We start from the raw sequence: 14,243 nt of genomic DNA, 5'->3' as shown, positions 1-14,243 counted from the left end.
GGTGACTGCTCAGCGGGGGAGGGAAGAGAACGACCTCCAGCCACCCTGGCACGGGGTAGCCACGATGGCACGATGCCGTGGGGTAGGCGGGTGGACATCGAGGACACTGGGGGCTTCTGAAAGCAGGTGGGCACCGATGTGGGTGGTATTATCTTCTGCGTGGTTCTAGTCCCTTAAAACAATTCTGCAAAAAGGAAAGAGGCAGGAAGGTCTGGGAGGGGAAACACGCTGGCTCAGAGAAGACAGGGAAAGGAGAGCCGTCAGCGGGAGTGCTGGGGGAAAGGGGGTCCCACTCCAGGTCCCGGGCAGGTGGCAGGCACCAGGAGGCACAGGGCGGCCTCTGCGCAGCTGGCTGCATGTACCGCGCCGCCCCTGGTGACGACCCCGCCTCCCTCCCTGGCGAATTCAACAGAGCTTGTAGGTCACAGGCTGGGGTGGCCCGCGCCACGTGCCCACGAGAAGAAAAACAGCAGTGGGGAACGGGGAGACGGGCCACTGCACCTACCCCATGTCTGGGTCAGCTGCTCAGTGTGGGGTGGAGCTGGCACAGGAGGGCCCCAAGGTTAAAACAGACTAGTAAAGGGCCGGAGTCAGAAGCAAATGGAATGTGCTGGGGAAACCGCCCAGCCCGAGCTGGTTCTGACGTCACCCGGGGTGGGGTCCGCACCAAAGTCAGACTCACGTTTCTCTGCTGGGAGGGTGGGGAGAGCAAGGCAGCCCATGGTGCCGCGAGGGGCGCTTGGGAGCCGGGAATTGCAAAGGGGCTGGGGAGACCGTTTGAGTAGGCAGTTGGGGTTTCTGTTGCCACAGCTCTTTTTTTTTTACTTCCAAATGTACCTGATGATGACGGTGACCACGTTGGTATTTTGGGGGAAAACCCACCAGTAACCCAAATAAAAGTGGCTTTTGTGCCCCTGCCTTGGTCTGTGTCTCTTGAAAATTTTGGTCTGTGTCACCAAGCGAATGCCTGAATTCAAAATGAAAAAGCAACCCTGATGCTCTCTTGAGGACAAGAGGGGATTTTACAGCACCTCATATAGTGAAACCCTCTAAAGATCCACTAGAAGCCTAGCTGCCTTCTATCCATGGCCGTAGCTTGATAACCTGGTCCCTTCCAATTCTTTTTTTTTTTTTTTAACCGTCCAAACACCCCCAAGTGTCCCCAGTCACCAGGCTGTTGACCCCTCCTCCTCCTGCACGGCTATTTTTCTCCTGGACCCCCAAGTCCCGTCCTCGGTACCCCTGCTCCCACTCACCACAACCCCGCCTGCCTCTCAGCAAAACACAAGGATCTCCTCGGGCGCCGTCCCACGAGCAGGAAGGAGTTATCACGCAGTTTTTCATTCCGTGTTTGTGACCGGGCTCCCCTTTTCAGACCTCCCCCAGTGGCAGGCAGTGGTCTGTCGGGACCACCCACCTAAACACCCTTGGGAGCCCAGGGGAGGGCATCTGCCTCATTGCCTGTGGGTGCCGGGCTCCAAACCTCATCTGGCCACCGGGTGCTCCCTGCTTGCCGGGCCGCGTTCTGCTAACTCCAGTCCTTGGGCAAGGCTGGCTGCCTCCCAGCTCCTGGGCACCCCAGGGGAACACAGCAGGGCTGGCACCTCTGCAGAGGGAGCACCCCACTTCTGACCATGAGAACGGAGCTCCCACCGGCCCCTTTGCCTCCCCTCCCAACCCGGCCCATGCACTTAGCTGATGGCCACCTGCAGCTGTTCTCCTGAGCTGCTTGGAGGGCTGGAACAGGCCAGGGGGTGATTTGGACCTGCAGACCTGTTCACAGGAAGGCCACAAACGATGGGGTGACGAAGCCTGGGAGACCCAGGGGAGGCATCATGGGAGAGCAGTAGGCAGTGGAGAAGGGGGAGCACAAGGGTGCCCCCTGATTCCATGTCAGCCTCCTCACCAGGGGCTGGTGGTCTCTGTGAAGGGAGACCCGTCCCCTCCCCTCCACGGGGAACCCCTCCCTAGCTACTGCTGTCAGTCAGTCAGTCTAGGGGCCTGCAGTGCACCCCAAGAGTCCTCTCAGGAGACTCTCAAACCTTTCTCTGACACTCGCCTCACTCCTCGCCCCAGGGGAACATCTCCAGCGGCCCACATCATACGGTGACCCTAAAGCCCTGCTGTCGCGCATCCTAAAAGTGAAAACAGTGCTGTCCCCTGCCAGTTGGCATATCCCTGACTTTCTGGTATTCAAGGTCTTGTCCCTGTATTTCCAAATTTCTCTCCCCTTATGTCCTGGGATTAACCCTAATTTATCCCTCTAGCCAAAAGGGACAACTTGTCATTTTCTGCCCTGCCTTACATTTTCCTGCTCAAACGTCACCCTGTCCAGGATGATGACAGAGGTTCATTTCAGGAATGCTTAGTGTGCCCAGCCCTTTAATCTTCCCAACAGCCAGCTTAAATGGGCGCTGATATTCCCATTGGGCAACTGAGGGAACTGAGGCACAGAGCAGTCCCGCAGCTAGTGAGGTGGAGCCAGGGCTCAAAGCCAGCACTGGGCTCTGAAGTATTCTCTTTACCACCAGGCTTTTCCCCTAAGCAGTCTAGCAGAAACGATCTCATTTTCAAACTTTTTAAAGTCAGATTTGCCATGCATCCCACTGCCTTAGCTGGCTTTTGATCATCGCCTGCCTCTTTTCACACGTGCGGATAATTCCGTGGTTTCTCGGCTGGCATTCTAGATTCCAAGAGGGCAGGGACACTATGGACTGCTGTTTCCTACGTCTTGCCGTGCCTGGGATGGGCACTTGAAAATACGGGGTGCTCCACCAACGTTTCCTCTGTGGAGCATGTTTCAATGCGGTATCTTGCTTGGCAAAGCATCAGGCCCCCCGAGGCTCCTGACACAGCAGGGGGTAGGAGCCTGGCTGCTGTGAGGAGCCCGAAGCTCTGCAGGGTTCATGGCCCTTGGAAATGTGAAACCAACGGGAGGGATGCAAACACTTAGCTGCCCTGCATGGTGGGGAAATGGGGCTCTCTGCCTGGGACATCGAATGTGCCATCTCAGGACATAACTCTGGGATGGGGAGGACAGTGCCTGGACACAGGTCAAAATTCCAATTCCAAAATTCCCTAGAGTCTCAATGCCCTTTCACCAAGCACACAGGACAGGCCCAAGCAGAACTAACGAACATAGGGACTGGTACAAGATGACCAACATTCTGCCAAAGACGTTTTTAAAAACTACCATCAGCATCATTGCATAAAGGGAAGGAAATTTCAATACCAAATATGTAGGCAATCCAGGCTTTCAGAACAAAAGGTGGTTCTTCCCAAGGAGGTGCAGTTGGCAACTGTAGAATGACAGAAAAAAACAGGTTCTGTTCTGAAATATTTATGAACGCAGAAAAATGACAATATGAAATTTTGGTCTGTGAGCATCAGTTGTGCATAATTGTTTTTTTCAGGTTGGTTGACGTGGGGCTTCATAATGGATGTGTAACAGGAAGTAGCTCAACTGTGCTCCGTTCCAGCTCTAAGTTTTTACTTTCAAACTTACTGAGAGTCTAGTTTCATGGAGAGACGTTGGCTGAAAAGGGAAACAGCCATTTCCTCCGAAGACTTTTTCCTTTAACTTGAAATCTTTTGGGTGAAAGGAGGGAAGCGGAGGAGCTGGTGGGCCGCAGCGGCCTGGACGCCGGCTGTGGGGGGCAGGAGGGGCTGGTCCCCAGAGCGGGGAGCACAAGCTTGTACCCCCAGCAGAGAACAGCCAGGGCCCCCCCCCAGAGGTTCCCCTTGAATCAGGGGCCAGAGTCCGCCCTGGGGGGCGGTGAGGAAAGGAGGGGGGAGGGGGAGGGGAAGGGAAGAGGAATTCCTTCTTTCAGCACCAGGAGCCCAAGGGCCGCTGAGCAGGCGGCAGCCGCCTCCTCCTCCCTCCTCTGCTGCCCCAGCTTAGTCACAATTAGAGGGCCGGGGGCCACCAGGAGTGACGCCAGGAGTGACAAGTCCGTGCCAGGCGCTGGTGTATGACCCCCCAGGACTCCACCTCTCCCTGGTGACGCCTGGGTTCTTATCACAAGAACTCACACCCCCAAGGAGAGGGGACTCCAAGGACACCAGAGCACGTACTGCGTCGACGTCCCCACCAGCAGAAACACCCATTAGGGGCACTGATAAGTGTTTCAAGACAGAGCCCATGAGTAAAGGGCAGTGGTAGGATGACAGGCTGGAGTCCTCCAGAGCAGGGTGCTTAACATTTTTTATTCCACGGACCCCCTTGCCAGTCAGGTGAAAACCACGAGCCCCTTACTAAGTTTACATTATACTGTGTGTTATCTAATAACTATATCACACTTGCATAAACACGTCCCAGAAAAATAATGTTGTTTTGAATTTCAATTCGAACTCACAGACCCCTTGTTAAGAACCCCTGCTCCAGAGCATCTTCAGCGGACTATTTTCCTCGTTGTGAGATTTCAGAAGGTCTGAAAACCTTCTCCACATGCAGACAGCACACACCCCTTCCTGAAAAGGGTCTCCCATTCCCAGTCCGGCAGCTTCTTCCATCTGAACCCCAGCACCTGGGACCCGGGAACTGAGCCCTGCCGGGAGCTGCTGCCTCACGGGCTGATCTGGGCCTCATTTTCCAGACTTCTCTGCTCTGTGTTTATTTTATAGTTGAGCTGGGCTCACCTTGAATTCCACAGGCAAACACCATCCGTGAATCAGAAGTGTTTTAAAGGTCATTCCTGGGAACTAGGGTGCATGCCACACTTTCAAAGACTTTATTTATTTTTTAAGTTTCCTGGAAACTTCCATAACGCATTATTTAAAAGACCCCTATTCCTGGAAGCCTGCCAAAGGGACTTAAACATCCAAAATGCATCCGATCGTGAAGCATCTGCGTGCTCTTTTTTTTTTTTTTAAATTGCTCTGGATGATGTCTTTGGATTGAATAAGTTTCAGTGTTTAGTAAGAGAATGAGTAATTTGGTAGTCACACATACATTGGCTTTCCCAAGAACCATCAGCCCAAGGATTAGTGAGTGAGTTTTGAAAGGGAGCGGCCAACACACCTGGATCAGGTATGGCTGCATTCTCAGAGAGCCCACTTGAAGGATCCAAGACTGTCCTGGGGCAACGAGAAACATCCTGAAGCCTGAACCCCACGTCCTGGCCATGCTGCGCTCCCTGCCTTTGGAGGACAGCAGGAGACACCTTCCTTCTGTGGGCAGGGCCACGGCCCTGCGGGGAGAGGTCTGGCCTGTCCGGGGCTGAGAGCATCTCAGGCTCCTCGTGCGTTTACTTCTTGGTTGTCTCCCAGGCTGGGATGCAAGCTCTGCGAGGGTAGAGACCCTGCTTTTCTCCCTCACTGCTGAGTCCCAGCCCCTGGAACGGGGTTGGCACTCAAGTACCAGTCCAAAGACTACATTACTGAGTCGAGGGGAGGCCTGTTTCCGATCTGAGGGCCCATCAGAGTGTGGGAGGGGCACATGGAGCCGCCTTGGTCCCTTCCACAGCGTCTGCTTGAGGGAGAAGGTCAGGAGCAAGCAATGGCCAGTGTGCTCCACCAAGGAGCTCGCCCAGAGCCCCCGAGCCGCCGAGCATGCTGAGAAACAAGGCGGCGGGCCAGGAGGGCTTTTTGATCTCCACAGACTCGCCCAGCCATGGTCTGAGGCCACATGGGCAAGAAGCCAGCGAGTCAGCAGTCCCGACCCTAGCTTCTCCCAGCGTGCTGCCGATTCCTGGCCGATCATGAAATGTCATTTCCTGGTAGGTCAGTCTAGCCTCTCCTTTTGTGGAGATGGCCCCCTGGACCGCCACTGCCCCATCTCGTGGGCTCCCTTCCCCACCCGTCTCTCTCTTTTGCACAGAATCCAGCTGCCCCTGCTTCCCCCAGAAACTCACAAAGGGCCCAGGAGTTGTTCCCTGCTAGCTGCTGGCGGTTCCCAGCCACTTCCTCAGCACCCCGAACTCTCAGGGAGGCCGCCCTCAGGCAGAAGGATGCAGGCCAGGCATCTCCTTCTAGACTCTCCAGGGGCAGGTCTAGACCAGTTTCATGCTGGGCTCTGTGACAGCTTGCTGAGTGACACGAGGACCTTTCCGCTGAGAGAAGTGGCTTCTCTTTGGCAAAGGTGCTGGGAGTCCCAGCTCTGACCTAGTCAGGTGGCCTGGAGGAGGGAAGCTGACAGGCGTGGTCTCATAACACTCATTTTGTTTATATATTAAACAGATCAGAATATTCTTCTCTTCCACAAGGAAAAACACTTGCTCGAATTTTTCTTAAAACAATGAGGCACCCTTTTGCTAGAGAGATTGGTACAGGAAAAAAGAAATACAAGTTAGGAGTCACTGGTCAAGGTCACCTGATCTTGGTGTCAGGGAGGCAATAGGGGATAGGAGGGACCGTGGTGAACTAGAGGGAAAATGCCCATCATAAAGGGCCAGCATTAACTTAGGTCTAGGCCATGTGAGGACTTTTAAGAAGAGCCGGAAACTAGATTTTTCTGTGAAATTTCCAGAGTATACAAACTGCATCACACTGAAAACAAACCGAAAAATGATGTGGGCAGAATCCCCATGCCTGACCACAGAGCCAGCCCTTGGCCTGCCTGCTGGCAACCTCTGGATGAGCCGCAGACCTCCTCTCACCACAGAGCCACAGAGAAGGATGAGCGGGGCCTGGGTGGCGACTGTGCTCCCCCACAATTCCCAGCCCAGGGAATCCAGTCGGGGAGCCGGGCCACACCCACTGGGGACAGGCGGTGGGGTCAGCTGCAACGAGGCCCTGGGTGGGATGGGTGGCCCGGCAAGGCTGAGAGCAGGGCGGCCCCGGGATGCCTCCTCCCTGCATCTGGGGCCCCAGGAACCGACTTCAAGAGGAAGCAGGGGGCAGGGGAGCAGGAGAGGGGGCTGGAGGCTGGTTTTTACTGGTTCTTCCCCCCACCAGCCCCGTGGCATGTGGAAAGGAGACAAAATCCCATGAGGGTGATGGCGTTACAGGGGAAATCCAGGCCATGGGTCAGGGATGTTATCCCAGGGCCCCCTCCCCAGTACAGAGGCCTGAACAGCGTCCCCGGCAGCCAAGACAGGGCCAGAGAGTTCAAGCAGGGAGACCCCGTGCCCAGCAGGCAGCGCAGGGGGCGCCGGCTGAAGCCAAGATCTAGCTAGGGACTTGCAGTCAACACAGCCTTCCTGGCTGGCCCCAGCGGCAGCCCCACGGAGAGCTCTTGGGGGGCGGGCATTCAGGTAATTCCTTCCCAGCCCACCGTGTCCCGTCTAGCAGGCAGGGGGGTCCTTGCTCCCCTTCTTTGGGACCTGAGAAGTCACCCCTCAGTTCTCCCCACATGGGAGGGCTATGTGTGGGAGGCAGGCTCTGCTGGGAGTCAGGCGAGCCACAGACCCCTTTAGTGCAAACCGAGGGCGCCCCTGCCCCCACCCCCACCACGTGGTTCCTGGGACAGGCCGCCACCCCCCCTCCCCACAAGTGCCATTCCCACAGACCTGTGCAGCCAGCATCTCACTGGTATTAACACCACTGAGGCAGGGCTGCTTCACCACGGGGGGAAACTGAGGCACAGAGGGACCAAGTCACTCATTGGAGATCCTCTCAAGCAATCGCTGGCACAGCCAGGTAGGAAGCCACTTTCAGTGCTGCCCCAACTAAGATTCTGCATCCCTCCCTACTCCCTTCTGGGGGGGGGGTGGTCACAGACTGGGCTACTCCTGGCCCTTGGCCATGGCCCCTCCCTGGCTTAGCCCCAAGCCCTCCTCCAGCGCCCCAGAGCCTCCTGTCCCTAGACTGGCTTTGCTGGGAGGGTGTGCACCGGGGGAGAGAAGAGAGGAGAACAAGAGAGAGCCTGCACCCTGCACCGCAAACAAGTCCACCACAGAGGCGGTGAAAGGAGGCAGTGTGCTGCAGGGCGGGGGCCGGGGAGCGGGGGCGCCGGCATAAAGGAATGTTGTTTGGGAACGCCGGGGCTGGGCACCGAGGGACGGACAGATGGCCTTTCATCCCCCAGCCTGGGTTTTGCCTGAAAACGCTTTTTCTGAAATGACACGGTGCCCCAGACCCTGCACCCAGCTGTCCCCACCCCGTGGAGGCGCAGGGGAAGGCGGGGGCTCCAGGTGTCTCGGTGCACCTGCGCCTTGGGATGGGAAGGAAGATGACGGGGCTGGGCTGTGCCCGAGCCCACCCTGGCACCGGGGTGGGCCGGGATTTCCCCAGGGAGCATTCTCCTCTGAGCTGGTTGCTTTGGTGGCCAGAAATCTGGGGCTGAAACGAAGGTAGCGGGCCCCCTGGCAACCCTTCTCCGTGCTGCCCGCTGTGCAGCAGAAGCCAGGCCACGGAGGGGAGAGGCCCGTGGAGTAGGGAGCGACACCTGGCGAGTGCCACGGACCCCCAAAGCCAGGCCCACCCCTGCACCCTCCCCGCGGTCACTGCAAAGCAGGTGGCTCTGCAGGCCACTACCCCTGTGCTCTTGGGCGGAAGAAGAAAGGAAAAAGGAAAACAAGGAGGAAACTCGTGCTGAGATGGGATCGATGACTCCTATCCAGCAGAGGGGAGGGGACACACAGGAAGGCTGTGCTGGCCCCCAGGCCCTTGCTTTCAGGTCACTGTGGACCTGGCGCTGTTTTCCACTCGTGAAAGGAAGCCCCTTTGATGACATCACCAGATGCGGAAGCAAGCCCTGGGTGGGTGAGCCAGGATCTCAGAAAAGAGGACCGGGGGCTTGAAAATACCATTTATCCCCCCAAATTTTAGGACTGTGGACTTGATGATCAGATCCTGCCGTGATGGCCTGCATCCCCCTGGACCACCCGCAGCCTCTCCAGCGTCCAACCTCAGATTAGGGTGGCATTTCCAGGGGTGCACCGAGAGTCAAGGGGACATGCGTTGTTTTTTTTTTTTTTTTTCCCCAGTGAATGTCTGAGGAATAAATCTCCTGCTTGAGCACAGGGAGGTGTGTGAGAGGGGGACAGGCTTGACCATGGTTTGGTCGGGGTCAACAGGGGGTGCTGAGGGTCACCTGCTTGGGCCCTAATTCCTGCCTCGAGCTGCAGTGGTAGAATGGACGGAAGCTAAGTTTCAGCTCTGATCAACAGCGTCGGCAGCCTACAGGAAGCGAGTTCCTGAAAATGTATTCTTTGGTAGATATGAGCGTTTAGTCTTGAACTAAACGTCTTAGAGCTCAAAGCACCTCAGGTAGGCTCATACACTGTATTATCCACTAGGAAAATGCACTGAAATATATTATTACATATAATATGTATATTTAAATACACTTAAAATATATTATTTCCTCCCTAGCCAACTACTCTAATGAAATGAATTTCAGATATACCCTGTAACTCTCCAATCTGCAAGAACTATATTTTGCTATTTTTAAAGCAGAACCAAGACCACTGATTTGCAAATAATTTTATACAACATGATTCAAGAAACAATATTCTTAAAGTTGCCTTTTATAATCTAATAATTTAAGAAAAATAAGTGTTTTCTCCATTATTTACAGAATGGCAAGTAATTATATTAGAGAAAATAATAAATCACTGAACTGTTTTGTAAACAAAACAACAAAATAACCTGTTTCACACCTGTCTTTTGATTGATAAAAGCCATGTTCTTTCGCCCCGCCCAGTCAGTCAGTCTCCTTCCATTTATAGCTGAAGATATTTAAGCTCAGAGAGGTTGGCTAGCTTGTCTTGGGTGGCAGGATTAGTTCTAGAACACAAGTGTGTTTGATTCTAAGCCTTTGATTTTTTTGCCTTGCCCAACTTCTCTGGGTAACACTTCTAGCACAATGTTGAATAGCAGTGGTGGCACCACTTTGTCATGGTGTATGATCCTTTTCCTAGGCTGTAGGGTTGGTTTGGTGAGCATTTTTGCATGTATATTCATAAGGGATATTGGTATAGTTTTATTTTCTTGTGATGAATTTATTGGGGGACTCTAAGCCTATGTCCTCTTTTCTACTGCCTTGCTACACTCTCATTTAACCCGGTAACTTCCAAACGTACTGCACATTTCTTAAACAAGCAAAATCTACACAGGGAGCCCTAGAACCACTGTCTCCTGGGGAGTTAGAGTCCATGTTCTCTTTTATGTGTGTTAAACACCGTGTTTTATATTCATCATTATAATGGTGCTTCAGCCCCAGGAGACGACAGCCTTGTTCAACCTTATCTTCCCTTCTGGGTAGTCACAGCCTGTCTGACATGGCCATAGATGAGGGACCTCACTGAGAACACAGTTCAGTGTGGACAGAATAGACAAGAAGGAGCCACTGGTGAGTAAAGCAGGGACACCAGCTTCCTGGACGAGCTCTCTAGGTTAGGGCACCATTATCCCAGAGAGAAATGCCTTGCAGCTCTGGACCACAGTTCCAGACCAGTGCTGCCCACCAGAACTTTCCACAGTGATGGGCATGTTCTATATCTGCACTGTCCAACATGGTAGCCTCTAGCCATGAGTGTTCAATACCTGAAATGGGGCTAGTGTGATTAAGGAACTGAATTTTAATTAATTTAAGTTTACATAGCTATAGATGTGGCTAGTGACTACCATATTGAACAGCACAGCCCTAGGAGAACTCTCATTGCCCCACCCAAACCAGTGCCAACACCTCAGTACTCGTCATTTCCATAAACCACATTTGCCCAGCTGCTCAAGTCTTGACGTCAGCCTGGACACCTCCCTTCCTCTCACACTCAACATCAACTCCACCAGCAAGTTCTCGTGTCTAGTCTGTTTTCAAGACACTTCCAAAATCTATCCACTTCTCTCCACCCCATGGGCACCCAGTCCAAGCCACCTTCCTCTGTTGCCTGGACAATAACACAATGACTTCTTAGCTCTCTTTTTGCTTCTACTCTTGACCCCCCTTCAATCCACCCTCCATATGGCGGTCAGAATGATCTAATAAAATGTAGACCAACTCTGCCAGTCTTCCACTTAAAACCCTCGTGGCTCCCCACTGCTGTCAGAATAAAATCCAAACCCCTTACAATGACCCACGGACCTACTGAGACAGGGCCCCTCCATCCTTCCCTCTCCATGTCACCCCACTCTCCCCTAGTTGTCACACTCCAGCTGCACCCCTGCCTCCTTTTCGATTCATGATGTTGCCAAGTCCTGCGCACACCCGGGCCCTTGCACTTAGGAATGTTTTTTACCCAGAACTTACAGCAGCTCCTTTTCACCTATCAAATGCCAGCGCCTCGGCGAAGCCTTCGCTGATGCCCCATCACAAGCTCCGGTTGCTGCTGTCACCAGAGCAGCCCCTTGACAGAAGCTGGGGCTGAGGGCTTCCTAATCACACTGTGTGGGTTTTAATCAACATGTTTTGGGGTACAGATCTCATTGTAGTCCCACAGAAGCCTGGAAGGGATGCACGGAAAGACAACATCAACGCTCAGAGAGGTTAAATGCCTTGCTTGAAGTCGAGAGCCAGTAAGGCACAGAGCCAGGACTAGAACTCAGGTCCTTGGACTTTAGATCCCCTGCTCCCCCCTCACTCTCAGCAAGCAATACGGGGGCTTCAACATCCACCTCGCAACTGCTCTGCGCTAAGCTCCAAGCTGGAAGCCTGGGGATGCTGATACTTTAATGACTCCAAGAGATCTGCTTACTTAGCCATGTTCAGAGCCTCCATTTTTCCATCTTCATTTTGTCCTCTGCCTTTAGGCTTTGAGGACAGTGGGTCACAGCCTTTACGATGCTCCTGAGTCACATGGGGTACTTGTAAAAAATGCAGGTGGAGTGGACATAATCATTTCAGGGTCCACAGAATGGAGGAATAGAGTATGGATTAGAGCGGATTTACTGATATTCTATTCTGGAACTATTGTGATTAGTAATGGAAGTAAATGTAGCATTGGTGTGGAGAAAGTGTCCACGGTAGCTGCTGAGGATAGGGAGTGGGAAGAAGAGATGTGATGTGGGGGCATTTTCAGGACTTGGAGTTGTCCTGGGTGGTACTGCAGGGACAGTTACTGGACAGCGTATGTCCTCCCATGGCCCACTGGATGGACTGGGGGAGAGTGTAAACTATAATGTGGACCATTGACCATGTGGTGCAGCAGTGCTCAGAGATGTAGTCACCAAGTGCAATGAATGTGCCATGATGATGGAGGAGGTTGTTATTATGGGAGGAGGGGGGTGTGGGGGGTGGGGAGTAAATGGGGACCTCATATTTTTGGAGTGTAACAGTACAAAAAATTACTAAAGGCAAAAAAATAAATAAATGCAGGCACCAGGGGTCTTGCCTCCAGAGATTCTGATTTTGTAGGTTTGGGATCCTTTTTTCTTTAATGACCTCTTATGCTAATTATTTATTTAATTGAATTACTTTTTCACTCAAGGGAAACCTCAAAGTTTCCACACAAGTCTTCAACTTTGATTAGCGTCATTCTGCAGGGTCCACCACCCTCACTTCCATCTAAGAGGATTGGGTTTCAGAAGCTGTTTAGTGACATCATTGGAAATGCGATCCCTTGCTGCACGTGTCCACTCGCAGGCTCATCGTTTGTCTTTCCACTCATAGCATAAGAGCATCTCTATGCGGATTCCCACTATTTTATGTAAAATTTCAATCATGCAGCAAACTTGGGAAATTGCCCTGTGATCCCCTGTATCCCCCCACCTGGCTTCTACTATTCACATTTCACTGTTTCTTTTTTAAAATGGTCTTTAAAAAAAAAAAAGGCTTGTGCATACTAATATCTAACTCTTGCAATTGTGAGGTCATATTCTTAAGAGTGATTACTAAATCTGTGTTATTTGACCCCTTTAAAAAAAATTGGGCATGATTTTCACGTAGTAAAAACAGCACAGATCTCAAGTGTGGAGTTTAAGTTTTGACAAACATATCCCTCCTTGCAGCCACTGTCCAAATCAAGGTGTAGAACATTTCCATCACCCCAGAAAGTCCCAGGAATCTATTTTACATAAGTTCCTCGTGTGACTCTGATGAAAGGATGGGGGGCGGTTTGTGTAGGGAGGGTAGACACCCAGGTCCCTTGGCCAGAGGGACTAGAAGTTCGAGAATGACAGGGTTTTCCAAGAGAGGTGCCAGGTTCCCTGTGAGCGAGTGACTGCTCCTCACTCTCTGAGCCTGCGGCTGTTCCCACATGGGTGGAACTTTATCTGCAGTCTCCTCCTCCAGCTGCAGGATGTGGGCACAGAGCAAGGAGGCGACACAGGACCTGCCGAATATCTGAGTCCCCGCTGCACAGCTGCTTCAGGTGCTCTGACCCTCCCCCCCTCCCTGCACTCCCTGGCAGCCTGGACACCCACTTTGGAACCCCACCTTGACCTGCTGACAGGGGCCAGGTTGTGAGCTTCCCGCTGTGGCTTCCTGCCTGCTCCAGCCCCACAACTGCAGGGTCCAGAGCAGCCCTGACAGCCAAGACAGCCTCTGACAGTCAGACTGATGTTTCCCCTGGGTTCCTGGGCTCCTGCCCTGACCTTTGCTTTCTCTAGTGGAGTAGGTGGGAACAGAATCTTGGCTGGGATGGAACAGAAGGAGGGAAAAAAACTAAAGGCTCAAACCTTAAAAAAGAATTGAGTGATTACTTTGTTACCAAACAGAGTTTAAAAAAAATAGATCTAGGGAAGCGGCTGTGGCTCCATCAGTTGGGCTCCCGTCTACCATATGGGAGGCTCTGGGTTCACGTCCTGGGGCCTCCTTGCGAAGGCAGGCTTGCCCTCACACTGCCTGGTCCACAAGCACTGCGGAGAGCCAACTCAGCAAGGTGATGCAACAAAAAGGGAGACAAGCTAAAACGCAGAAGAGCGCACAGTGAACGGACACAGAGAGCAGACAGCATGCAAAAAAAGCTGGGGGGGGGGTCGGGGTGGGGTGGATAATAAAAAAAAAATAGGTCTACATGTATATGTGAATAATCGATACCCGATGAAGGTGATATTTTAAACCAGAGGGAAAAGACAGATCTTCCATAAATGTGCTAGAACAATCAATGTGTCATTTGGAAAAATACAAAGCTCAAATCCCTACCTTGTTCCTATGGGCAAAAAATATCTCAGGGAGGTAAAACATTTAAGCATAAAAAGTAGAACAATGAAATTATTAGCAGGATAACAAAATATTTTTCTTTTACATATAAAATCTTAGAGTAGGGCAGGTCTTTCTAAGAATGATATGATTTGATATCTTTTACTATAGGAAAATTTGAAGGTTTTGTGTAGAGAAAAAAATATCAAGTAAGTCAAAAGACAAATGAAAACTGGAGGAAAAATAGCATCACCTGTGATGCAAAAGGGGCTAATATCTTTCA

At 52.3% G+C, this 14,243-nt stretch overlaps 1 protein-coding gene across 1 annotated transcript in view; it reads right to left on the bottom strand.

Moving 5' to 3' along the window:
- The window catches only part of FA2H (fatty acid 2-hydroxylase), a 49,773-nt gene that overhangs the window by 25,444 nt on the left and 10,086 nt on the right, over nt 1–14,243 (bottom strand). The gene's annotated exons all lie outside the window — the stretch shown is intronic.

This window comes from Dasypus novemcinctus, chromosome 18 (assembly GCF_030445035.2).
Source record: "Dasypus novemcinctus isolate mDasNov1 chromosome 18, mDasNov1.1.hap2, whole genome shotgun sequence".
In the NCBI taxonomy this organism is placed as follows: domain Eukaryota; kingdom Metazoa; phylum Chordata; class Mammalia; order Cingulata; family Dasypodidae; genus Dasypus; species Dasypus novemcinctus.
Note: the sequence above shows the minus strand (reverse complement) of the source record. Positions and strands in the feature narration are given on the sequence as shown.